The 27,474-nt window shown below is 47.2% G+C and overlaps 1 long non-coding RNA gene across 1 annotated transcript; it reads left to right on the top strand.

Moving 5' to 3' along the window:
* The first annotated feature begins 117 nt into the window (after positions 1-117).
* LOC115839964 (uncharacterized) lies at positions 118-26,204 on the top strand. Its single transcript, XR_009563871.1, has 5 exons — positions 118-299; positions 6,931-7,198; positions 7,918-8,029; positions 16,468-23,902; positions 24,933-26,204. It is a non-coding gene; the product is annotated as an uncharacterized lncRNA (long non-coding RNA).
* The last annotated feature ends 1,270 nt before the right edge of the window (positions 26,205-27,474 follow it).

Here is a 27,474-nt window from a genome sequence, read left to right as displayed (position 1 = left end):
AGGGAGGCGCTGCCTGCACTTCCTGCACTGACCACATGGTGGCGCCAAGCTCCCCTCTCTGACCCACAGCGTATGCCTGTTCCCTGCGGACTCGATTGTGAGCGCAGCTGAGAGGCGTTGTGCCTCCTCCGGCGCGGGGGCGGGGGCTTCGGGTGGGACGCCCGGCTCAGCGTCTCTGCTGAGAGGAGCTCGGTCTCCTTAGGACTCGCCGGGGTTTCGGCTTCAGGACAAAGTGGGGCTGCGTCCACGCTGACTAGGGAACAGGTTTCCTGAGGACCCAGGTGATGCCTGAGGGAAAGGTGAGGAGACAGCGAGGAAAAGTGGGGAGAAGCTTCCTGGGGGCGACTGACGGCCGAGGGGGTCCGTCTTCATGTGACCGAGGAAGGGCTCGGTGTGCAAAGCTGGGCTTTCGGTCAGGTTTGTGTGCAGGGTAGCCAGCATGAGCTATGGGGTGTCCAGTTTTCCCAGCACCATTTACTGTGGGGAGTGTCGTGCTCCGTGGTGTGTCCTTGGTCCCTGTGTCATGAATTGACTGACCCCGTCCGTGTGGGCTGAATTCTGGCTCTCCGTCCTGTTCCTCTGGTCCCTGCGCCTGTTTTGAGCCAGTTCCGCGCTGGTTTGGGGACTGTAGCTTCGTGCTGAAGTGTGAAGTCAGGGAGGGAGATGCCTCCAGCCCGTTCTCCTTTCTCAGGGTTGCCTTGGCTATTTGCGGTCCTTTGTGGTTCCACGCAGATATTAGGAGGATTTGCTCTATTTTGGGGGAAAATACCGTGGAATTTTGGGAGGGGTTGCATTCACTGTGTCCATTGCTTTGGGTAGAATGGGTATTTTAACAATATTAATTGTTCCATTCCCTGAGAACAGGATGTCTTTCCATTTATTCGTGTGTTTTTCAATTTCTCCATCAATGTCTTAAAGTTTTCAGTGTGCAGGTCTTTCACATCCTTGGTTAACTTTATTCCCAGGTATTTTGTTCTTTTTGATGCAGTTGTTAATAGGGTTGCCTTCTTTCTCTTTCTGATGGTTCATTATTAGTGTTTAGAAATGCAACTGATTTCTGTGTATTGATTTTGCAAGTTTACTGAATTCATTTATTAGTTCTAATAGCTTTTTTGTGGAATGAAGTGGAAAATTGGAATTCAAAAATCCCACTGTTTCTACCGTATCCAGGTCGTCCACAACACGGAGGACAGTGGCTCCTCATATAACCTTCCCCCAGTGCCTCTAAATGACATGTGGACTTTGGGTGAACTGGATCTGGGTAAAGCTTGGCTTCTATATGGAAGTTTGATGTTTTCTCTGCTTTTCTGGCGTGCTATTGACATACATGATGTTTTGAAAAGTAATTTACTTTCCAGTAATTTCAAACATACTTTACATACATAAAACAAGTCTTGTACCTTGATTAAATATACTCCTAAATGTTGACATTATTTAAAACGGAATTGTTTTCATAAATTCTTTTTCAGATTATTTTTTGCTAGTGTATACATATAAGACAGATTTTCATGAATTGATATTTTGTTCTATAACTTTGCTTAATTAGTTGATTAGCTCAAATAATTTCTTTGCTGATTATAGGTAGTTTTATATTTAAGATGATGTGACCTATGTTCTGTGAAGAGACACAGCTGTAATTTTTCCATTCACCCACGGATGCCTTTCATTTTTTCCTCAAGAGTCTGGGTAGAACTTCCAGTCACCACTGAGTAACGGTGATGGAGGCCAGCTTCCTGGCCTTGCTCCTGATTTCAGGAGTAAGTCTTTCAGTCTTCAGCATTGAGCATGATGTTTGCTGTGGCTTTTTGTACCACTCTTTTCCATATTGAACAAATTTCCTTTTAGTCCTGCTTTCTTGAGTGTTTGTCATGAGATAACACTGGATTTTCACTGTAGTTTTTTTGCATTAATTGATACGATATTATTGTGCTTTAATACATTGCTTACTTTTAATATGTTGAGCAACCTGAAACTTCTGGTGTAGAGATACTTGCTTATGGCATTATCCATTTAAAGTTCTGTTGGTTTCATGTTGCTATTATTTTGTGATAGATTTTTACATTCATATTTATAAGTTATATTGGGGTAGTTTTTTTCTTTCTTTCTTTTTTATTTTATTTTGTTTTTACGGTATGCAGGCCTCTCACTGTTGTGGCCTCTCCCGTTGCGGAGCACAGGCTCCGGACGCGCAGGCTCAGCGGCCATGGCTCACGGGCCCAGCCGCTCCGCGGCATGTGGGATCTTCCCGGATCGGGGCATGAACCCGTGTCCCCTGCATCGGCAGGCGGACTCTCAACCACTGCGCCACCAGGGGAGTCCCTCAGTGTTCTTTTTACTCATGAGCACAGGGTATCTTTCCATTTATTTTTGTCTGTTCAGTTTCCTTTATCAGTGTCTTCCAGTTTTCAGTGTGCAGGTCCTTCACGTCCTTGGTTAAATTTACTCCTAGTTATCTTTTTGGATGCAATTGTAAGTGGGATTTTTTTTTTTGGCGGTACGCGGGCCTCTCACTCTTGTGGCCTCTCCTGTTGTGGAGCACAGGCTCCGGATGCACAGGCTCAGTGGCCATGGCTCAGTGGCCATGGCTCATGGGCCCAGCTGCTCCATGGCATGCGGGATCTTCCCGGACCAGGACACGAACCCGTGTCCCCTGCATTGTAAGGTGGACTCTCAACCACTGTGCTACCAGGGAAGCCCAGGATTTTTTTTTTTTAATTCTTTTTCTGATGGTTCATTATCAGTGTACAGAATCACAAATGATTTTTGTGCATTGATTTTTCTTTTTATTTTGGTATCCTGCAGCTTTACTGAATTCATTTTTTAGATGTAACAGTTATTTGGTGGTTGAATGTGGAAAACTAGAATTCAGAAATCCCACTGTTTGATCTACATCCATGTCATCCACAGCACCCAAGGCATAGTGGCTCCCAATATAATCTTCCCATGGTGCCTCTTGTGGTATGTGGACTCCTACAAGGGTGATTAGCATCCCCACTGTGGGTGAACTGGATCTGGGTAGGGCTCGGCCTCTATAACAGAGTGTGATGTCTGTATTTCTGGCATGGTATGACATGGTTGTTTTGCTAAGTGCTTTATTTTCTAGTAAATTTCAAGTATATAAAAAACTTTAAATAGCAGTATAAAGTTTTCCACCTTCACAGAATACTCCAGTTTGTTTTACCCTGTGAGACCGGGAGGGCCACTCTCCCAGGGAACCAGCACATAACCCCAAAATGAGGAATAATTATGGTTTCCACATTATAATCCTATCCACAGACCCGCTTCAACTTTCACCAGCTGCCCCAGCTTTGTGGAAATGTATTTTTCCATTCGAATCCAGTTTTCTCTTTTTGGAACCATCAGTGGGGCTTTTCCTCACTTTAAAAACCTTGCTGGATTGAAAGTGTACAAGATGAGCATGATCTGGGTGGGTTTTCTGTATGGCTTCTTTCACTTGGGATGTTTTCAGTGTTTAACCGCATTGTAACATTGATCGTTATTTCATTCATTTTTTCCATTGGGATTAAAAACACATAACATTTACCATTTAAACCATTTTTAAAAAGCTTTTTAAAAAATATTTTATTTTATTTTCTATTTTTTGGCTGTGTCAGGTCTTTGTTGCTGCATGCAGGCTTTCTCTAGTTGCGGCGAGCGGGGGCTACTCTTCGTTGCCGTGTGCAGGCTTCTCATTGCGGTGGCTTCTCTCGTTACGGAGCACGGGCTCTAGGCGCACCGGTTTCAGTAGTTGTGGCACGAGGGCTCAGTAGCTGTGGCTCATGAGCTTAGTTGCTCTGCAGCATGCAGGATCTTCCAGGACCAGCGCTTGAACCCGTGTCCCCTGCAATTGGCAGGTGGATTCTTAACCACTGTGCCATGAGGAAAGCCCCATTTAAACCATTTGTAAGTATCCAGTTCTATGGCCTTAAGTACATTCGCATTGTTGTAAAAATATCCTCACCATCCATCTCCAGAACTTTATTTTCCCCATGTGAAACCGTAGCCATTAAACACTGACTCCCCTCAACCCCTGGCAACCTTATTCTACTTTGTCTTTGGATTTGACTTATCTGGATACCTCATACTAGTGGAATCATAGAACGTTTGTCCTTTTTGTGTCTGGCTGGTTTCACTTAGCATAATGACTTCAAGGTTCATCCACATTGTAGCATGTGTGAGAATTACCTTAGTTTTAAAGGTTGAATCATATTCCATTGCCTATATACTACGCTGTACTTATCCATTCATCTGTTGAAGGATGTGTTGTGTTGCCTCCACCTTTTGGCTATTGTGAATAATGTTGCTATGAATATGGGGTACAGATATCTGTTCCAGTCCTTGCTTTCTAATATTCTGGGTGTACACCCTGGAGTGGAATCAAGGGATCATACATTTTCCATGTTTCTGAGGAGCCACCACACAGTTTTCCACAGTGGCTGTATAATTTTACTTTATTCCTTTACATGACAGAATAATGCAGCTTATGGATCTACCTTATTTTGCTTATCCGTTTACCTGCTCATGGACATTTAAATCTTTCCTACCCTGGGCTATTGTGAACAGTGCTGCTATGAATAATTGGTGTACAAATTTTTGTTTGAACAACTGTTTTCCATTTTTGGGGTATATATCTAGGGGCGGAGTTGTTGAACCACATGGTAATTATATTTTATATTCTTGAGTAAATGCTAAAGGTTTGTGCACATAGACTGCACCATTGTACATCTCCACAGTAACTTTTAAGGGTTCCAGTTTCTCTGCATTGTTGCCAACATTTGTTATTTTTATTTACGTATTTTAAAATTTATTTTAAAATTTATTTTTATTCTAGTGTGTGTGAAGGGGCATCACACTGTGGCTTTAATTTGCATTTTCATCATGACTCCTGACGTTTGACGTCTTTTCATGTCCTTGTTGACCATTTGTATGTCTTGCCTGGAGAGCAGTCCATGCAAGTTATTTGTCTGTTTCAAAAATTGTATTGTTTGTCTTTTGTTGATGAGTTGGAAAAGTCCCGGGTACATTCTAGGTAAAGAGTCTTATGAGATATATCATGTGCCAATATTGTCTTCCATTCTGTGGGCTGTCTTTTTACTTTCTGGATAGCCTCTTTTGATGCACAAAGGTTTGTAATTTTGAGGAAATCCAATGTATTTTTTTCTTTCATTTCTTATGCTTTACTGTCAAATCTAAGAAACCATTGCTAAATTCGTGGTCGGGAAGATTTAATTCCTTGGTTTATTTGAGAGTTCATAGGGTCCTTTCTCGGTACCCCCTATGCCAGGCTTTAGGCCTGGGGCTGAGTCAGTGTGAGGGTTCAGCGGTCACGGTTTAGGGTTATGGGTCATCGTTGGAGAGTCAGGGTAGAGGGTTGTGGTTAAAGGGTCAGGGATTAGAGTTTAGGGGTCAGTGGCGAGGGTCTAGGGGTCTGGGGCTAGGGTTGTTAGGGGGTTACGGTTAGAGGTTAGGGTTCTTAGGGTAAAGGTTAGAGTTAGGTTTAAGCACAGTTGGCCCTCATTGCCCTCCCCTCTCCTTCTCTCTGAAGCCTCCAGAATGGATAGGACTTGCCCAGGGTCAAACAGGAGTCAGGGAGCTGAGGTCAACAACTGTTTTTCTGGCCTCCCTTCGCCCAGTCCTGGGCTCTGAGAGAAGAATGAAATGTCTGTTCTTGTCTCGGACTGTTTCTTATCCACCTCAACCTCTGTCAAGCATTGGGGGGGCTGTCAGAAGTCACGCATGGTTTCCTTCTGCCCTCCTACCTGGGAAGGGTGATGCTGGCCCTACTCTGCCTGGGCAGCCCCAGGTTCCAGCACAGCCCAGACTGGAGGGCACTCAGTGGACACGTGTGGATTTATAAAGGACTGGGTGCAGTGACCTGCCAGCCCCCAGATGCTGCCTTATTAAGGGCTGGTGGGGCCCTCCTGGCACTGGAGGCATCCTTTGTCCCATCTGAGTGGGCATGAATAGATGATCAAGTCTCAGGCAGGACAGCCGTCGACCTCTGACTATCCAGGCAGGTATCTGTGGTCCTCTAGCTCAGTCCAGCCTGGGCATTGTCAGGCCCTCATGTACAGTTACAGAGCCGATCATGATGCCGGGCAATTCAAGAGCTACCTGGGCAGTGTAGACATTCCTTTGAGAAGTTTCAACTACCAACATGCATGTGGCTGAGAAAAAGGCCTCCTGCTCACGGCCTCATAGGCTGCCAAGAGAGGTAATAATCCTGTAGACATTGGAGTGTGGCCCTGACACAACACCCATATAGCAGACCATGGCCCTGCAATCCTCTGTCCTTTCAGTCGTTAGAAACTTTTGACATGCATATTCATTAAGAATCAAAGATATGGGAGCAACTGGACCTCCCAGTGTGAGGTTTACACTGCCACTGCCATTGTCTTGGAGAGCCATATGCATCCATGTTGCCTCTGGAAAGCCTGCCAATTATATGGGTTCTATGGCATGGAATAATTCTTGAGCCTCCCGTTACTTCATTGCACAAGAGTTTCCTTACCAACCTAGCATTTGGTTTCTTCCTCTTAGTAAAGGAGAGAGAAGAAACTGGAAAAGGAGCAGTATTGGTTTTCAGGGATGGGCAATTAATATGGCCAGGGAGATGGCATAACTCAAGGACTCCCACCTCTCAGGGGCAGGAATGAGGTCTGTGTGTCTTCTGACGGCACATGGGCTGTTCTGGGCCAGCCTCTGAGATGTGAGGACCTGATGCCCAAGGAAAGAGACTAGAGTTTACCACCACCAATGATCCTGACTTTTCAGCAAGTGAAAGAACTTGCAGTCTTGGGAGGGACAGTAAGAGCACTGGATGAGTCACTGCAGCCCCTGACCCTAAGTGAACCTCTTTCTTTCTTTTGTGTCAGATTCTGTGCTGTGCAGTGAGCTGTCATTGACATAGAATCTGTTGCTTTATCCCAGCCAGCATCTGTTCTCAGGCCCAAGTGCCTCAGTTTTCCTTTGGGAATTACATGTCACGTGCTTCCAGTCCAAACAGTTGCAGAAGGATGACCCCATGTTCCACCCAGCTGGAAGATGGATTTACAACCCACATCTAGCCAGTCCCATTTTCCATCTTCTGGTGATGGGTCAAGGATGAGAATGCAACCCAAGCCAGATCAAAGGCATTTAAAACCATGACTTTCTTGGAATCCAAGAAAAGGAGAAACTCTTTCTCAGAAAATGGATGGTGAGTGGTTGTCAGCCTAGAACTGCTGTTGGCCCAAGGGCAGTGAGAGAGCCTGTGCCTGTGAATGGGGTCCCCCAAAGGCACTGAGGGGGACAAAAACTTGCAGGGAAGCAAGGTCACACTGAGACAGTGTGAGGCCCTGGACCTGCCAGGTCCAAACCCATTCTTCAACTTGCCACTTGCAAGTATTAATGTATTTCTACCCTTGCAATAAATACTAATTTATTTTACTTCCGTAAGTGTGTCCAGTCGCTGGGAAAAGAAAAAGTCCTGGTTGATACATCTGAGTCAATAATCCCTGACCCTTCCTCAGGTGTCCTCACTGGGTAGGCGTGGCTGGGGGAGGTGAAGACACTGGGTGGGGTCATATACTAGGGGAGCTGCCAAACAGCTCTGTCCCTGCTCCTTCCCTGTCCTGGGAGAGGGAAAGCCTGGAACAGTGATAGGATAGCCAGTAGGGGAAGAGGTTCCTCAGTGGTTAATTGGCCTTTTTGTGTTTTCCTTAATTTAGGGTCCATTTGGGTAATGTGTTTTTACAAAGAAATCCCCCTTTTCCTCTAGATTTCCAGTTTGTTACAGTAGGTTTCTCTTATTTGACGTTTAATTTTTCCTGTCTAATTTTCTACAGAATCATGACAAATACTGAACAAATACTCGTACTTTACTATTAACTGAAGTCCCTATTCACGTTCCCTTTGTTATACCTTTCCTTGTTCCAGGATCTGAGAGGACATGCGGTCATCATGTCTGTTTAGACTCTTCTGGGCTCTGACAGTTGCTCAGACTCTCCTTGTTTCCATGACCTTGACAGCGTGGAAGAGGGCTGCTCAGGTATTGTATAGACTGCCGGGTGCTGGGATTTGCTCGGTGGTTTTGCCGTGGTTAGACGTGGCTTTGAAAAAGCAGACCACAGAGGTGAAGTGCTTCCTCTTCACTATATATCAAGAGGACGGGCTCTTAAGGGAACTTCTCACTTATATTCTTAATTTTGGTCACCTAGCTGAGGTAGTGTTTGTCAAGTTTTCCCACAGTGAGGTTAATTTTTTCCCATGTCCATCCTGTGTGTCTTATGTAGGAGGCAGTCATAATGCAGAAGCCACACTTGAGGAGAGAGGGGTTAGCTTCAGATCCTGATGGACAGCTGAGTGGCTATATACATTGTTTAGAAGCTTTCTGCATAGGAGATTTCTATTTAACACCATTCATCAAAAACTATGTAATTTATTTTTACCAGTTTGGACACGTGAATAATTATTGTAAACTTTTGGTTATAATCCAGCACTACATTATTAGACTGCTTAGTTCATTCTTGCTTTGGCTGTTGAGAGCTTTTTCCATTTGCTCTTGTTTTCATTTTACATAATTTTTTTTTTGTGGGTTTTAAAAATTTTTGGTACTTCCTTACTTTCTGATTTTTTTTTGCTGTATGCGGGCCTCTCACTATTGTGGCCTCTCCCGTTGTGGAGCACAGGCTCCGGATGCGCAGGCTCAGCGGCCATGGCTCATGGGCCCAGCCGCTCCGCGGCATGTGGGATCTTCCCGGACCGGGGCACGAACCCGTGTCCCCTGCATCGGCAGGCGGACTCTCAGCCACTGCGCCACCAGGGAAGCCCAACTTTCTGATATTTTAAGATTATCCTGCTTCATATATTTACTGTCTCAGTCCTAGCAGCAGCCCTTTCTTCAGAGAGCCCTTGTTCGTTTTATTAGAGAATGGTGTTAAAAACTTACATGTGGGAGCTAACTGTGCTCAGCTGACAGTACATCGAAATATATGCATGTGTCCCAGCCTGTGCACATACACAGAATCATAAAGGTTTCCATGTGGAACTATGTGCAGGCTAAAGAGAGTTTATACTGATATCTCCAAGCGGATCTGTTATGACATGGATATTGTAACCTTCTCCCTTTGTTTGACTGTAACATCCAACTCCAGTGGTAAGAAACCTGGCTTCCACCCTTTGTCATTTATGAAATTCAGTGCTTGTTCCATCTGACGACTGATATCGTAGTTTCAGTACTGTTAGCTGCTGCCCCTCCTGGGAAAGAACATAGAGTCCCCTGTGTACGTATGGCACATTTTGTCTTTGGCCTACAGAGTCTGCTCATTTCCAAAGTTAACTTAGGTCAGCCCGTTTGTCCCACTACCAACAGCGAGTTTTTTCATACATTTCTGAATCAGTTAGATTCTTTGTTACCTTCTGTATTGCAGTCTTTGACACTCCCATATCCTAGGTAGCTAAGTTTGAATAGATTGTAACTTACTTGTTGGGTTGTAAAGATCTGTGGGTGTAGCCAGATGCATAGTGACAGGTATTCACCACTGAAGTATCATATGGACTATTTCAGCCACATATTCCGTAAACTGTTTACCGTGTCAGTTTTGCCTTTTCTAGAATGTCATATAAAGGAGGTCATACAGTGTGTAGCTCTTCAGACTGGATTCTTTCACTTAGCAATGTAAGTGTTAGGTGCATCTATTTTTTTTTTTTTGGCACGGGTTGATGGTCGTCCATTCCTTTATATCTCTGAATAGTATTGCACTGCATGTATATGAGAGGAAAAATAATTTTCCCTCTACACTTCTATGTTCTTTATTGAGATCCCCCTTGTAATGAAAAAGAGACGAACTGGAGAAAAAAACCAGAAGTTTAATATATACCATGCGTACCTCCTGTATACTTGAAAGATACCCAGGAAAACTGAGTCACTCCCTGAAATGGCCCAAGCCGTTACCTTAAATGCTATCTTCAGAACAAAAGCAAGATGTTAGGGAATGGAGGCAGCCATTTAAGGGATGTTATTAGTCAAAGCCCAGTAAACAAGGGTATGGTTGTTACACAGATTTACATCCAGGTCTATTTCATTGAAAAGCTTTTTTTAATTTTTTAAACATTTATTTATTTGGCTGCACTGGGTCTTAGTTGCGGCCTGTGGAATCTTGAGTTGCGGCATGGGGGCTCTTAATTGCAGCATGCGGGATCTAGTTCCCTGACCAGGGATTGAACCCTGGTCCCCTGATTGGGAGCATGGAGTCTTAACCACTGGACCAGCAGGGGAGTCCCAACAAACTTTTCTTGATATTTAGTCATCATTCAATTCCTGGTCCAGAGAGGGACATACCCTTACAAATGGAGATATCCTTAATAAATGTAAATGTACCTCCTACAAGGGCATTTTCTACTTGGTTTTGAAAGATTCTCCTGGGTCTGCTGTTTCTTAAATTAGTCAGTCCAAAATAATCCTTTTGTCAAATGGGCATATTTTGGGGTGGTGTATTCTGCTCCCCTTGACATGTATGTGCCCTAATTTGCTTATGAATTCATCTACAGAAGGACATCCTGATATCTTTAAGTTTTTAGCCATTATGAATAGAGCTGCTGTGCATTACTTGATGCTAGTTTTGCTTTGAATACAATTTTTCAAAGCAGTTGTCTAAATACAAGAGGTACACTTCTTGGATCCTAAGGTGAGACTTTTTAGATTTGGAAAAAACTGCCAAAGTGTCTTCCAAAGCTGGTTGTACATGCATTCCACCAGCATCTTGAGTTTATTCTTGTATGCTTATTTACTGCCTGTTTATCTTCTTGGGCCAGGTGTGTGTTTCTACCTTTACCAAATTTTAATGGCGTTGTTGGCATAATTTGAGTACAAATCCTTTATCAGACATGTGTTTTGGAAATAGTTTCTTGCAGTTTGTGGTTTGTCTTCTGGTTTTCTGAATAAGGTCACCAGACCCAAAGTCATGTAGATTACCTTTTTTTTTCCTAGGATTTTTATAGTTTGGTAATTGAAATTTGTCTATGGGCATTTTGAGTGAATTTTGGGTTAAGTCGTAAAGTTTGTGTCTACATTCATTTCATTACATATGGTTTGTAATTAATTGCTCCTTAACCCTCTTTTGAGAAGATACAGTGAGATACTTGGCTCCATTTCAGTTTGGATTTCCAAACTTAGTATATACAGCAGAACTGCCTCCCAGATGAGGCCTCTGGGTTTGTGAGTGCGGCACTCCCGGCACTTTTCTCACATCCCACAGGGGGCGCCGAACCCACCTGTGTGACCCTGGGGGCACAGGTGCACCCTGCCCACAGACTTTGCTCTGTGACAAGCAGACAGGAGCTTTGTCTCCTGTCAGGGCCTAGGTTTCTGGACCATGAGGCATTGTCCACCCTGACAGGAGCTGGGTTTTCTGAGGAACCACTGGTGAGGAGACTCCACAAGAGGAAAAAATGAGCAAGTGTGGAGAATCCTCCTGTGCAGCTGACTGCTGGGTGGGCGGGGTGCATCTTCAGGGCACTCAGGAGAGAAAGGGTTTAATGTGGAATACTGTGCGCTTTTAGTTAGTTTTATGTGCAGTGTAGATGGTGACCGGTGTCATTCTTTGGAGACTGGTGTCTAGTAGTCCTGGCACTGTTTGTTGATGGCTTTAGGTTGAATAAATTTTTTTTTTTTACATCTTTATTGGAGTATAATTGCTTTACAGTGGTGTGTTAGTTTCTGCTTTATAACAAAGTGAATCAGTTATACATATACATATGTTCCCATATCTCTTCCCTCTTGCGTCTCCCTCCCACCCACCCTCCCTATCCCACCCCTCTAGGTGGTCACAAAGCACCGAGCTGATCTCCCTGTGCTATGCGGCTGCTTCCCACTAGCTATCTGTTTTACGCTTGGTAGTGTGTATATGTCCATGTCACTCTCTCACTTTGTCACAGCTTACCCTTCCCCCTCCCCATATCCTCAAGTCCATTCTCTAGTAGGTCGGTGTCTTTATTCCTCTCTTACCCCTAGGTTCTTCATGACATTTTCTTTTTCTTAAGTTCCATATATATTTGTCAACATACGGTATCTGTCTTTCTCCTTCTGACTTACTTCACTCTGTATGACAGACTCTAGGCCCATCCACCTCATTACAAATCCCTCAATTCCATTTCTTTTTATGGCTGAGTAATATTCCATTGTATACATGTGCCACGTCATCTTTATGCATACATCTGATAATGGACACTTAGGTTGTTTGCATCTCCTGGCTATTGTAAGTAGAGCTGCAATGAACATTTTGGTACATGACTCTTTTTGAATTACGGTTTTCTCAGGGTATATGCCCAGTAGTGGGATTGCTGGGTCATGTGGTAGTTCTATTTGTAGTTTTTTAAGGAACATCTGTACTGTTCTCCACAGTGGCTGTACCAATTCCCATTCTCACCAGCAGTGCAAGAGTGTTCCCTTCTCTCCACACCCTCTCCAGCATTTATTGTTTCTAGGGTTTTTGGTGATGGCCATTCTGACTGGTGTGAGATGGTGTCTCATTCAAGTTTTGATTTGCATTTCTCTAACGATTAATGACATTGAGCATTCTTTCGTGTGTTTGTTGGCAGTCTGTGTATCTTCCTTGGAGAAGTGTCTATTTAGGTCTTCTGCCCATTTTTGGATTGGGTTGTTTGTTTTTTTTTGTTGTTGTTATTGAGCTGCATGAGCTGCTCGTAGATGTTGGAGATGATGAATCCTTTGTCAGTTACTTCATTTGGAAATATTTTCTCCCATTCTGAGGGTTGTCTTTTCACCTTGTTTATGTTTTCCTTTGCTGTGCAAAAGCTTTGCAGTTTCATTAGGTCTCATTTGTTTATTTTTGTTTTTAATTTCCATTTCTCTAGCAGGTGGGTCAAAAAGGATCTTGCTGTGATTTATGTCATAGAGTGTTCTGCCTATGTTTTCCTCTAAGAGTTTGACAGTTTCTGGCCTTAAATAGGTCTTTAATCCATTTTGAGCTTATTTTTGCGTATGGCGTTAGGGAGTGATGTGATCTCATACTTTTGCACGTACCTGTCCAGTTTTCCCAGCATCACTTATTGAAGAGGCTGTCCTTTCTCCACTGTCCATTCCTGCCTCCTTTATCAAAGGTAAGGTGACCATATATGCGGGGGTTTATCTCTGGGCTTTCTATCCTCTTCCATTGATCTATATTTCTGTCTTTGTGCCAGTACCATACTGTCTTGATTACTGTAGCTTTGTAGTATTTTCTGAAGTCAGGGAGCCTGATTCCTCCAGCTCCGTTTTTCGTTCTCAAGATTGCTTTGGCTATCCGGGGTCTTTTGTGTTTCCATACAAATCGTGAAATTTTTTGTTCTAGTTCTGTGAAAAATGCCAGTGGTAGTTTGATAGGGATTGCATTGAGTAGGTAGCTTGATTTGGGTAGTAGAATCACTTTCACAATGTTGATTCTTCCAATCCAAGAACATGGTATACCTCTCCATCTCTTTGTTTCATCCTTAATTTCTTTCATCAGTGTCTTATAATTTTCTTCATACAGGTCTTTTGTCTCCTTGGGTAGGTTTATTCCTAGATGTTTGATTCTTGTTGCAATGGTAAATGGGAGTGTTCTCTTGATTTCACTTTCAGATGCTTTCCTCATTAGTGTATAGGAATGGCAGAGATTTCTGTGCATTAATTTTGCATCCTGCTACTTTACCAAATTTCATTGATTAGCCATAGTGGTTTTCTGGTGGCCTCTTTAGGATTCTCTATGTATAGTATCATGTCATCTGCAAACAGTGACAGCTTTACTTCTTCTTTTCCGATTTGGATTCCTTTTAGTTCCTTTTCTTCTCTGATTGCTGTGGCTAAAACTTCCAAAACTAGGTGGACTAAGAGTGGTGAGAGTGGGCAACCTTGTCTTGTTCCTGATTTTAGTGGAAATGCTTTCAGTCTTTCACCATGGAGAACGATGTTGGCTGTGGGTTTGTCATATATGGCCTTTATTTTGTTGAGGAAAGTTCCCTCTATGGCTACTTTCTGGAGGGTTTTTTATCATAAATGGGTGCTGAATTTTGTCGAAAGCTTTCTCTGCCTCTACTGAGATGACCATGTGGTTTTTCTCCTTCAGTTTGTTACTGTGGTGTATCACATTGATTGATTCGCGTACATTGAAGAATCCTTGAGTTCCTGGAATGAACCCCACTTGATCATGGTGTATGATATCCTTTTCACGTGCTGTTGGATTCTGTTTGCTAGTATTTTGTTGAGGATTTTTGCATCTATGTTCATCAGTGATATTGGCCTGTAGTTTTCTTTCTTTGATCATGGTGTATGATCATCCTTTTCATGTGCTGTTGGATTCTGTTTGCTAGTATTTTGTTGAGGATTTTTGCATCTATGTTCATCAGTGATATTGGCCTGTAGTTTTCTTTCTTTGTGGCATCCTTCTCTGGTTTTGGTATCAGGGTGATGGTGGCCTCGTAGAATGAGTTTGGGAGTGTTCCTCCCTCTGCTATATTTTGGAAGAGTTTGAGAAGGATAGGTGTTAGCTCTTTTCTAAATGTTTGATAGAATTCGCCTGTGAAGCCATCTGGTTCTGGGCGTTTGTTTGTTGGAAGATTTTTAATCACAGTTTCAATTTCAGTGCTTGTGATTGGTCTGTTCATATTTTCTATTTCTTCCTGATTCAGTCTTGGTAGGTTGTGCATTGCTACGAATTTGTCCATTTCTTCCAGGTTGTCCATTTTATTGGCATAGAGTTGCTTGTAGTGATCTCTCATGATCTTTTGTATTTCTGCAGTGTCAGTTGTTACTTCTCCTTTTTCATTTCTAATTCTATTGATTTGAGTCTTCTCCCTTTTTTTCTTGATGAGTCTGGCAAATGGGTTATCAATTTTGTTTATCTTCTCAAGGAACCAGCTTTTAGTTTGATTGACCTTTGGTATCATTTCCTTCATTTCTTTTTCATTTATTTCCGATGTGATCTTTATGATTTCTTTCCTTCTGCTAACTTTGCAGGTTTTTTGTTCTTCTTCCTCTAATTTCTTTAGGTGCAAGGTTAGGTTGTGTTTTCGAGATGTTTCCTGTTTCTTAAGGTAGGATTTTATTGCTATAAACTTCCCTCTTAGAACTGCTTTTGCTGCATCCCATAGGTTTTGGGTCGTCGTGTCTCCATTGTCATTTGTTTCTAGGTATTTTTTTTATTTCCTCTTTGATTTCTTCAGTGATCATTTCGTTATTAAGTAGTGTATGGTTCAGCCTCCACGTGTTTGTATGTTTTACAGATCTTTTCCTGCAATTGATATCTAGTCTCATAGCGTTGTGGTCGGAAAAGATACTTGATACAATTTCAATTTTCTTAAATTTACTGAGGCTTGATTTGTGACCCAAGATATGATCTATCCTGGAGAATGTTCCGTGAGCACTTGAGAAAAATGTGTATTCTGTTGTTTTTGGATGGAATGTCGTATAAATATCAATTAAGTCCCTCTTGTCTAATGTATCATCATTTAAAGCTTGTGTTTCCTTATTTACTTTCATTTTGGATGACGTGTCCATTGGTGAAAGTGGGGTGTTGAAGTCCCCTACCATGAATGTGTTACTGTCGATATCCCCTTTTATGGCCGTTAGTATTTGCCTTATGTATTGAGGTGCTCCTATGTTGGGTGCATAAATATTTACAGTTGTTATACCGTCCTCCTGGATTGATCCATTGATGGTTATGTAGTTTCCTTCTCTGTCTCTTCTAATTCTAGTCTTTATTTTAAAGTCTATTTTGTCTGATATGAGAATTGCTCCTCCGGCTTTCTTTTGGTTTCCATCTGCATGGCATATCTTTTTCCATCCCCTCACTTTCAGTCTGTATGTGTCTCTAGGTCTGAAGTGGGTCTCTTGTAGACCACATATGTATATGGGTCTTGTTTTTGTATCCATTCAGCCAGTCTGTGTCTTTTGGTGGGAGCATTTAATCCATTTACATTTAAGGTAATTATCGATATGTATGTTCCTATTCCCATCTTGTTCATTGTTTTGGATGTGTTATTATAGGTCTTTTCCTTCTCTTGTGTTTCTTGCTTAGAGAAGATCCTTTAGCATTTGTTGTAATGCTGGTTTGGTGGTGCTGAACTCTCTCAGCTTTTGCTTGTCTCTAAAGGTTTTAATTTCTCCATCAGATCTGAATGGGATCCTTGCTGGGTAGAGTAATCTTGGTTGTAGTGTTTTCTCCTTCATCACTTTAAATATGTCCTGCCAGTCCCTTCTGGCTTGCAGAGTTTCTTCTGAAAGATCAGCTGTTAACCTTATGGGGATCCCTTGTGTGTCATTTGTTGTTTTTCCCTTGCTGCTTTTAATATGTGCAGCCTGCCATGCTATAGAGGTAAAGGGAAGCTCAACTTGAGTACTTGCCTCGAGGTAAGGCCCTGAGTAGACAACGCACAAAGGGAGGCATGCGGCTGTTTCCACGAGGTCTTCATCGGGGTTCTGCCGTATTTTAAAGGAAGAACCCTTTTCAGGACTCCTAGGCCCCTCCGGTGTGCATCATTTTCCCTGCAGGATCACTGAGTACCTCCAGACCCCTGTGGGCCTGCTGAGCAACATCGAGGCCCATAGGTTCCTTGGAGGTCTTCTGTGTATGACGAGTGATGGGCAACACACTGCACGTTACTTCAGGAGAGCTACATTGCCAGAGCCCTCGGACAGCATGTGGACCACATTTATAGCCCGTCCAACATGCCATGGAAGTCTTCATCAGGGCTCTCGTCTGAGCTGCCATGACAAAACACTCTGCTTAGAATTTTTCTAGGACCTTGTACCTGAAGTGACTATACTCAGGTAGGAAGTCAGCATCCTACCAAGCTGTGTGGTTAATGGGACATTAAATGGGAGCAGTTGCCTTGAGGAAAGACCCTGAATTGCCGTGCAGAAGCGGAGACGTGCAACAGTTTCCATGAGGCCGTAGCCACTGCTCTGCATTATCTTAACTGCAGTTCGCTTTTCAGGACACCTAGGAACTTCGCGTGGGCACCGTATTCCTGGCAGGAACAGTGACTAAGCCTAGGCTCCCTTGGACCTGCTAAGCAACTGTCAGGTCTGTAACCCTTCGGAGCCACTCTGTGTATGCCGAGTGTATCGCAACACACTGCACTCCTTCATGGGACAGCTTGAAATCCCCAGCTCTCCCAGAGTTTCTCGGACACCCTTTTGGCACGTCCAACATGCCGGGGAAGTCTGACTCAATGCCCTAGTCTGAGCTGCACTGAGAAAAACCCTCAGCTTCGAATTCCTTCTGGGACCTCCTGCCTGAAGTCACCCTGCCTCCAGGAGAAAGTCAGCTTGCGTTTAGACTACCACTAAATCCCAGTTCTTCGTGTAACACTGCAGGCTTATGAAGAGCCACGGGCCCGGATGCCTAGCTAGGGCGTACCTTGTTTGAGGCAGTTTGCTAGATGCAGAGCACCCTGCTTCCAGGAGTGATTCAGGGAAGGAGCCACTGCGTTACCTGTGTCTCTTTTGACATGATAGAAACCACAGGGATGTATGCTACGTGTGCCCATGGAAATGGGGGCCTGATGGAGCAAGCCTTGCTTTCCCATTTTGAAAGCTTCATGCATGGTGCCTTGAAGGACCTGAAATTCACTGCTGTTGACAGACCACTAGCCACTGTACATCTAGCTCTGGGAATCAAATGAGTTTCCTCTATCTAAACCAGGTGCTTCCGTGGCCGGTGTAGAGCTCAGCCTGCCATGCTCTAGAGCTAAACGGAAACTCAACGTGAGTACCTGCCTGGAAGGAAGGCCCAGAGTATCCGTACAGAACGGGAGGCGTGCAGCTGTTTCTATGCGGTCTTAGTCGCTGTTCTGCTGTATTTTAAAGGGAGTACCCTTTTCAGGACTCCTAGGCCCCTCGGGTGTGCATCATTTCCCTCCAGGATCACTGAGTACCTCCAGACCCCTGTGGGCCTGCTGAGCAACATCGAGGCCCATAGGTCGGTCCCTCGGAGGCCCTCTGTGTATGCCGAGTGATGGGGAAATCTCTGCACGTTCCTTAAGGAGAGCTACATTTTCAGAGCCCTCGAACTGCCTCAGGACCACATTTCTGGCCAGTGCAACGTGTCATGGAAGTCTTCGTCATGGCCGTCGTCTGAGCTGCCATGGGAAAACATTTTGCTTACAATTCTTCCAGGACCTCGTACTTGAAGTCACTCCACTCGAGGAGAAATTCACCATCCTACTATGCTGTGTTGCTAACGGGACACTCAGTGTGAGCACTGGCCTCAAGGTAAGGCCCTGAATTGCCGTGCAGAAGCCAAGGCATGCAGGAGTTTACATGACGCCGAAGACACTGCTCCACATTATCTTAATGGCAGTACGCTTTTCAGGACACCTAGGAGCCTCGCGTGGGCATGCTATTCCCAGCAGCAACAGTGAGTCCCTCCAGGCCCCACTGGGCCAGTTAAGCAACTTCCAGGCCCGTACACTTTCGGAGCCACACTGTGTATGTCGAGTATAGGGCAACACACTGCACTCCTTCATGAGACAGCATGAAATCCCCAGCACTCCCAGAATTTCGTGAACACTGTTCTAGCACGTCCAACATGACGCTGAAGTCGGATTCATTGCCTTAGTCTGAGTTACACTGAGAAAACCCTCGGCTTTGCATTGCATCTAGGATCTCCTGCCTGAAGTCACCCTGCCTCCAGGAGAAAGTTGGCTTTTGTTCTGAATGCCACCAAACCCCAGTTCTTCATGTAAAACTGCAGGCTATGAAGAGCCACAGGCCCAGAGACGTAGCTAGGGCGTACTTTGGTTGAGGCAGTTGGCTAGATGCAGAACACCCTCCTTCGAGGAGTTGATTCAGGGAAGGAACCCCTGGGTAACCTGTGTCTCTTTTGACTTGTTAGAAACCACATGGATGTATGCTGTGTGTGCCCATGGAAATGGGGGCCTGATGGATCTAGCCTTGCTTTCCCATTGTGAAAGCTCCATTCATGCTGCCTTGAAGCGACCTGAAATTCACTGCTGTTGACTGGCCTCTAGCTACTGTACGCCTGGCTCTGGGAAGAAAATAAGTTTTCTCTAGCTAAACTTGGTGCTTCCATGGCCAGGGTGGAGCTCATCCTGCCATTCTCTAGATATAAAGGGAAACGCAACGTGAGTACTTGCCTGAGGAAAGTCCCTGAGTATTCGTACAGAAAGGGAGGCATGCAGCTGTTTCCATGAGGTCTTAGTCGCTGTTCTGCTGTATTTTAAAGGAAGTACCCTTTTCAGGACTACTAGGCCCCTCGGGTATGCATCATTTCCCTCCAGGATCAGTGAGTAGCTCCAGACCCCTGTGGGCCTGCTGAGTAACATCAAGGCCCATAGGTCGGTCCCTCGGAGGCCCTCTGTGTATGCCGGGTTATGGGCAACACACTGCATGTTCCATAAGGAGAACTACATTTCCAGAGCCCTCAAAAAGCCTCAGGACCATATTTCTTGCCAGTCCGACGTGCCATGGAAGACTTTGTCAAGGCCATTGTCGGAGCTGCCATGGGAAAGCATTCTGCTTACAATTCTTCGAGGACCTCGTACCTGAAATCTCTCTGATCGAGAAGAAATTCACCATCCGACCGTGCTGTGTCACTAACGGGACACTCAGCGTGAGCACTTGCCTGTAGGTTAATCCTTGAATTTCCGTGCGGAAGCGGAGGCGTGCAGCAGTTTCCCTGAGGCTTTGGCTCTGCTGTGCATTATCTTAACGGCAGTACGCTTTTCAGGACACCTAGGAGTTTCACGTGGGCACCCTGTTCCCGGCAGGAAGAGTGAGTCGCCCCAGGCCCCCCCTGGGCCTGCTAAGCCACTTGCAGGCCCATAGCCCTTTGGAGCCACCCTGTGTATGCCACGTACAGGGCAGCACACTGCACTCCTTCCTGGGACAGGTTGAAATCCCCAGCACTCTCACAGGTTCACGAACACGGTTCTAGCTCGTCCAACATGCCCTGGAAGTCTGACTCATAGCCCTAGTCTGAGCTGCACTGAGAAAAACCCTCGGCTTCGAATTCCATCTAGAACCTCCTGCCTGAAGTCACCCTGCCTCCAGGAGAAACTCGGCTTGCGTTCCGACTGCCACTAAAGCCAGGCTATGTATGCCGATTATAGGGCAACACACTGCCCTCCTTCATGGGACAACTTGAAATCCCCAGCACTCCCAGAGTTCCACAAACACTGTTCTAGAAAATCCAACATGCCAGGGAAGTCTGACTCATTGCCCTAGTCTGAGCTGCACTGAGAAAATCCCTCGGCTTCGCATTCCATTTAGGACCTCGTGCCTGAAGTCACCCTCCCTCCAGCAGAAAGTCGGCTTGCGTTCTGACTGCCACTAAAGCCCAGGTCTTCGTGTAACACTGCAGGCTTTTAAAGAGCCACAGGCCCAGAGCCCTAGCTAGGGTGTTCCTTGGTTGATACAGTTCGCTAGATGCAGAACACCCTGCTTCGAGGAGTTGATTCAGGGAAGCAACCACCGGGTAACGTGTGTCTCTTTTGACTTTTTAGAAACCACAAGGATGTGTGCTGCATGTGCCCATGGAAATGGTGGCCTGATGGAACTAGCCTTGCTTTCCCATTTTGAAAGCTCCTTTCATGCTGCCTTGAAGCTACTTAAAATTCACTTTTGTTGACAGGCCTCTAGCCAGTTATAGGCCTGGCTCTGGGAAGAAAATGAGTTTCCTCTATCTAAACCAGGTGCTTCCATGGCCGGTGTAGAGCTCAGCCTGCCATACTCTAGAGCTAAACGGAAACTCCACGTGAGTACCTGCCTCAAAGAAAGGCCTAGAGTATCCATACAGAAAGGGAGGCATGCAGCTGTTTCCATGAGGTCTTAGTTGCCGTTCTGCTTTATTTTAAAGGAAGTACCCTTTTCAGGACTCCTAGGTGCCTCGGGCATGCATCATTTCCCTCCAAGATCACTGAGTACCTCCAGACCCCTGTGTTCCTGCTGAGCAACATCTAGGCCCATAGGTTGATCCCTTGGAGGCCCTCTCTGTATGCCGAGCGATCGGCAACACACTGCACGTTCCTTAAGGAGAGCTACATTTCCAAAGCCCTCGAACAGCCTCAGGACCACATTTCTGGCTAGTCCGATGTGCCATGGAATTCTTCATCATGGCCGTCATCGGAGCTTCCATGGGGATATATTCTGCTTACAATTCTTCTAGGACCTCATACCTGAAGTTACTCTGCTCTAGGAGAAATTCAGCATCCTACCATGCTGTGTCACTAACGGAATACTCAGCGATGCGCTTGCCTTAAGGTAAGGCCCTGAATTGCCGAGCAGAAGTGGAGGTGTGCAGCAGTTTCCATAAGGCCGTAGCTGCTACTCTGCATTATCTTAACAGCAGTACGCTTTTCAGGACACCTAGGAGTCTCGCGTGGGCACCGTATTCCCCGCAGGAACACTGAGTACCCCTAGGCCCCCCTGGGCCTGCGAAATAACTTCCATGCCCGTTGCCCTTCGGAGCCACTCTGTGTATGCTGAGCGTAGGGCAACACACTCCACTGCTGCTTGGGACAGCTTGAAATCCCCAGCACTCTCATAGGTTTACAAACACTGTTCTAGCACGTCCAACGTGCCAGGGAAGTCTGACTCATTGGCCTAGTCTGAGCTGCACTGGGAAACACTCTCGGCTTCGCTTTCCATCTAGGACCTCCTGCCTGAAGGCACCCTGCCTCCTGGAGAAAGTCGGCTTGCGTTCTGACTGCCACGAAAGCCCAGTTCTTTGTGTCACACGGCATGCTTTTGAAGAGGCACAGCCCCGGAGGCCTAGCTAGGGCATACCTTGGTTGAGGCAGTTCACTACATGCCGAACACCCTGCTTAGAGGATTTTATTTGATTCAGGGAAGGAACCACTTGGCAACCTGTGTCTCTTTTGACTTGTTGTAAAGCACAGGGTTGTATGGTGCGTGTGCTCATGGAAATGGTGTCCTGATGGAACTAACCTTGCTTTCCCATTTTGAAAGCTCCATTCATGCTGCCTTAAAGCTACGTGAAATTCACTGCTGTGGACAGGACTCTAGCCACTATACGCCTGGCTATGAGAAGAACATGAGTTTCCTGTATCTAAACCAGGTGCTTCTATGACCGGTGTGGAGCTCAGCCTGCCATGCTCTAGAGCTAAAGGGAAATTCAATGTGAGTACTTGCCTCGAGGTATGGCCCTGAGTATCCATGCAGAAAGGGAGGCACACAACTGTTTCCATGAAGTCTTAGTCGCTGTTCTGCTTTATTTCATCGGGAGTACCCTTTTTAGGACTCCTGGGCCCCTCGGGTTTGCATAATTTTCCCTCCAAGATTACTGAGTACCTCCAGATCCCTGTGGGGCTGCTGAGCAACATCGAGGCCCATAGGTCGGACCCTCGGAGGCCCTCTGTTTATCGAGTGATGGGCAACACACTGCACCTATCTTAAGGGGAGCTGCCATGAGCAAACCTTCTGCTTACAATTCGTCGAGGACCTCGTACCTGAAGTCACTCTGCTGGGGGAGAAATTTGCCATCCTGCCATGCTGTGTCGCTAACGGGACCCTCAGCAAGAACACTCGCCTGTAGGTAATGCTGCTGAAGCGGAGGCATGCAGCAGTTCCCATCAGGCTGCAGCTGCTGCTCTGCATTATCTTAACCGCAGTACCCTTTTCAGGAGACCTAAGAGACTCGGGTCGGCACCATATTCCCGGCCAGAAGCCTGAGTACCCACAGGCCTCCCTGGGCCAGTTAAGCAACATCCAGTCCCGTAGCCCTTCGGAGTCACTCTGTGTATGTTGCGTGTAGGGCAACAGCTTGCACTCTTTCTTGGGACAGCTTGAGATCCCCAGTACGCCCACAGGTTCACGAACACTGTTCTGGTACGTCCAGCATGCCGTGGAAGTCTGACTCATTGCCCTAGTCTGAGCTGAACTGACAAAAACCCTTGGATTTGCATTCCATCTAGGATCTCTTGTCTGAATTCACCCTGCCTCCGGGAGAAAGTCGGCTTGCTTCCAACTCTATCTAAAGCCTAGTTCTTCGTGTAACACTGCAGGCTTTTGAAGAGCCACAGGCCCAGAGGCCTAGCTAGGGTGTTCCTTGGTTGATACAGTTCGCTAGATGCAGAACACCCTGCTTCGAGGAGTTGATTCAGGGAAGGAACCCCTGGGTAACCTGTGTCTCTTTGGACTTGTTAGAAACCACAGGGATGTGTGCTGCGTGTGCGCATGGAAATGGGGGCCTGATGGAACGAGCCTTGCTTTCCCATTTTGAAAGCTCCATTCATGCTGCCTTGAAGCTACCTGAAATTTCTGCTGTTGAGAGGCCTCTAGCCATTGTAGGCATGGTTCTGGGAAGGTAATGAGTTTCCTCTAGCTAAACCGGGTGCTTCCATGGCCGGGGTGGGGCTCAGCCTGCCATGCTCTACAGCTAAAGGGAAACTCATCGTGAGTATGTGCCTGAGGAAAGGCCCTGAGTAGCCGTGCAGAAAGGGAGGCATGCCGCTGCTTCCATGAGGTCTTACTCGCTGTCTGCTGTATTTTAGGGGAACTACCCTTTTTAGGACTCCTAGGGCCCTCGGGTGTGCATCCTTTTCCCTTGAAGATCACTGAGTACCTCCAGACTGCTGTGGGCCTGCTGAGCAACATCGGGGCCCATAGGTCGGTCACTCAGCGTCCCCCTGCGTATGCTGAGTGATGGGAAACACACTGCACGTTCCTTAAGGCGAGCTACATTCCCATAGTCTGCGAACATCCTTCAGGGCCACATTTCTGGCCAGTCCAACCTGCCATGGAAGTCTTTGTCATGGCCACCGTCTGAGCTGTCATGGGACAACAATCTGCTCAGAATTCTTCGAGGACCTCGTACCTGAATTCACTCTGCTCGAGGAGGAATTCAGCATCCTACCATGCTGCGTCACAACTGGGACACTCAGCATGAGCACTTGCCTCAAGGTAAGGCCCTGAATTTCCGTGCAGAAGCCGAGTCGTACAGCAGTTTCCATGAGGCTGAAGCCGCTGCTATGCATTATCTTAACTGCAGTACACTTTTCAGGACACCTAGGAGCCCAGTGTGGGCACCCTGTTCCTGGCAGGAACAGTGAGTCACCCCATTTCCCCCTGGGCCTGCTAAGCAACTTCCAGGCCCGTGGCCCTTCACAGCCACTCTGTGTATGCCGTGTGTAGGGCAACACCCTGAAGTCCTTCTTGGGTCATCTTGAAATCCCCAGCTCTCCCAGAGTGTCACCAACACTGGTCTAGCACGTCCAACATGCCAGGGAAGGCTGACTCATGGCCCTAGTCTGAGCTGCACTGAGAGAAACCCTCGGCTTCGCATTCCATGTAGGACCTCCTGCCTGAAGTCACCCTGCCTCCAGGAGAAAGTCGTCTTGCATTCCTACTGCATCTAAAACCCAGTTCTTCATGTAACACTGCCGGCTTTTGAAGAGCCACAGGCCCGGAAGCCTAGCTAGGGCGTACCTTGGTTGAGGCAGTTAAGTAGATGCAGAACACTCTGCTTCGAGGAGTTGATACGGGGAAGGTAACACTGGGTAACCTGTGTCCCTTTTGACTTGTTAGAAACCACAGGGATGTATGCCGCTTGTGCCCATGGAAAAGGGGCACTGATGGAACTAGCATTGCTTTCCCATTTTGAAAGCGCCATGCATGGTGCCTTGAGGGACCTGAAATTCACTGCTGTTGACAGGCCACTAGCCACTGTAGGCCTGGTTCTGGGAAGAAAATGAGTTTCCTCTATCTAAAGCGGGTGCTTCTATGGCCGGGGTGGAGCTCAGCCTGCCATGCTCTATTGCTAAAGGGAAACGCAACGTGAGTACTTGCCTCGAGGAAAGGCCTTGAGTATCCGTACAGAAAGGGAGGCATGCAGCTGTTTCCATGAGGTCTGAGTCGCTGTTCCTCTTTATTTTAAAGGAAGTACCCTTTTCAGGACTCCTAGGCCCCTCTGATGTGCATCATTTCCCTCCAGGATCACTGAGTACCTCCAGACCCCTGTGGGCCTGCTGACCATCATCGAGGCCCATAGGTCAGTCCCTCGGAGGCCCTCTGCATATGCCGAGTGATGGGCAACACACTGCACGTTCCTTAAGGAGAGCTACATTTCCATAGCCCACGAATAGCCTTCAGGACCACATTTCTGGCTAGTCTGATGTGACATGGAAGTCTTTGTCATGGCCCTCGTCTGAGCTGCCATGATAAAACACTCTGCTTAGAATTCTTCGAGGACTTCGTACCTGAAGTCACCCTTCTCAAGGAGAAAGCATGCTACCATGCTGTTTCACTAACGGGACGCTCAGCGTGCGCACTTGCCTCGAGGTAATGCCTACTGCGTGCTGTGACCCATATCACCTGTGAGGGCACAAGCCACAAGCATATGTTGGGTCCTGTTAGCCTCCCAGCCAGTCCCTGAAGGTGAGGGCGGCCCTGTAGACCCCAGCCCTCTCCACCACGCCTAGTAGGTGGAAGACCCACTTCTCCTTGCCATTCCAGAAGTGGTTCTGGGGCTGTCCTGGGAGGGCTTCTGGGGTTACGCAGGCTGAGCCCCTGTTACTAAGTCCCCACTTCCCCACAAGAGCCTCCAGAGCAAGCTGTTTGCCCTGTTGCCTGAATGACCGCCCACCAGTTTTCTCAAGAAAGAATCAGCGGTTTCTGTAGCAGCGTCTGCAGGCAGCTGTGCATCTGGGCCCACGTTCACATCTTCTGTGTAAACACTGAGAACCTTCCCTGACACGTGCCCCCAGCTGACCCCCTCCGCATGTCGACCACAGGCCCCAGTGTGGGCGTCAGACTGGCCGCCCGTCTCAGCCTCCTGTTGTTGTCAGAGCTGCTCCAGGCTCTGTTCAGGACCCGTGTACCCACTTTTCACAGGGCTGTCCTGCACCCCCACCTTCAGCAGGAGTTCCCCTAAGTATTTAAGTTAAGGGGTCCAGAGATAAGAAAGGACGCTACAAACAAACAGATGGAACCAGCTGGGACCAAGATGGCAATGAGTGTGACCTCCAACTGACCCCGAATCTCATCACATGTTGAATTTACTACATCAGCATATTAAGTGACACACCCACCGGCGGCCATGGCTGGACATGAAGGACCAGAAACGGGTAAAAGGAGGTGGTACCCCAGCCCCTTGGAAGAAGCCCCGCCCCTTCCCCGGAAGGCCTCTTCATCCCATCACTAGCCTCCCTCCTCCTCCCTTTGCCTTTACTCTTTAAAATTAAACCACTCTCTCCAGGAGGGCCAGAAGGTGATCTGTGAACTCAGTTCCCGCTTCTCCATTCTTTGGCCACTGAGTAGAGCCTGTGCTGTGTTGGTCTCGGCTTTGGTTCTGTTATTTGCCTACTTGAACCCACGTGGGAAAAGGAAACCTTCCCCGCTGAGGCAGAGCACCTCGCAGGCTGGGGCCCGAGCAGGGTCCACATGACTTCACCTGGTAACAGTCTGTAAGGGGACGGTGGTCTCTGCCCGCGTGGTGGGGGAGGGAACACCTACAGCCACAGCACCGGCTCCGTGGATGGCACGGCGCCTCATGGGCCTGGACCGTGTGCTCTCGTCCCCCCACGCCTGACACCCCCTGACAGTCGTGACGTGGTGACACTGGCTGCTGGGCGTCCAGTCAGGGGGGACCAGAGGCAGCACCTGGTGCCAGGTGAGATGTGCCTTTTCACGGGCAGGGGACATAGGAGATATTAGGACTTTGTGTCTAGAAAACAAACCAAGCGGCTAGAAGGTGATCTGAGCTGTGAACTTGAAACCCACGTGCGAGATGAGGGCTCCCACTGGACACTGGCTTGGGAGCTTCTGCACAGGCGAGACCACACCCGTGCTTCCCGCCCAACCCCTCCAGGCCTCCCTGTGGGCACAGCTGGACCTGCACCCCTCAGGCTCCCCGGCCCAGAGCCTGGAGGGCTGATGCTGCTAGGGCCTGGGGATGCGAGGGGTCCCTCCACCAACGCTGCTCAGCCCCTCCTGCCCAGTGACCAGGGGAGGGAAGCCCCGTGGAGTCTGAGGCCCGGCACAGGCGAAGCTTGTACCTCCCCACCCCGAACCCCGGCCTCGCCCTGCTTCCTCAGGCCCACCACCTGCCCCTCCTGGTGCCCGTGTCCCACCGACCCACATTCCCGGTGTGGACGTTCACGTTCACAAGCCGCTCCATGTCCTGTTCCCACATGGGACACCCCCATCCCTGCTTCTCCCTAATGACGGCCCGGACCCCGAATGTTCTGGGCAGGAAGAGAGCTGAGGAGGACGCTGGCCTGTCCCGTCTGCCTCCCGGGAGCCCAGACACAGGGCTCGGGGGCTGCTGGGCCTTGAGGTCTGGATGCTCCCAGGTGTGGGGTGAACCTGCCACTGCCCGCTGGAGCTGCCCCTTCCGAGACTCAGGAAACAGGGGGACCCACCAAACGGAGCCCGTCCCCAGGCTCTGCTACAAGTCTGCTCGGCTTTGCTCTCCCCATCCTGAAGACAGACCTGCGGGAAACAGGGCCTGCGATTCCCATACTGACGGTGTTCTG

The sequence above is a fragment of the Globicephala melas genome, chromosome 5, assembly GCF_963455315.2.
Source record: "Globicephala melas chromosome 5, mGloMel1.2, whole genome shotgun sequence".
NCBI classification, from domain to species: Eukaryota; Metazoa; Chordata; class Mammalia; order Artiodactyla; family Delphinidae; genus Globicephala; species Globicephala melas.
Note: the sequence above shows the minus strand (reverse complement) of the source record. Positions and strands in the feature narration are given on the sequence as shown.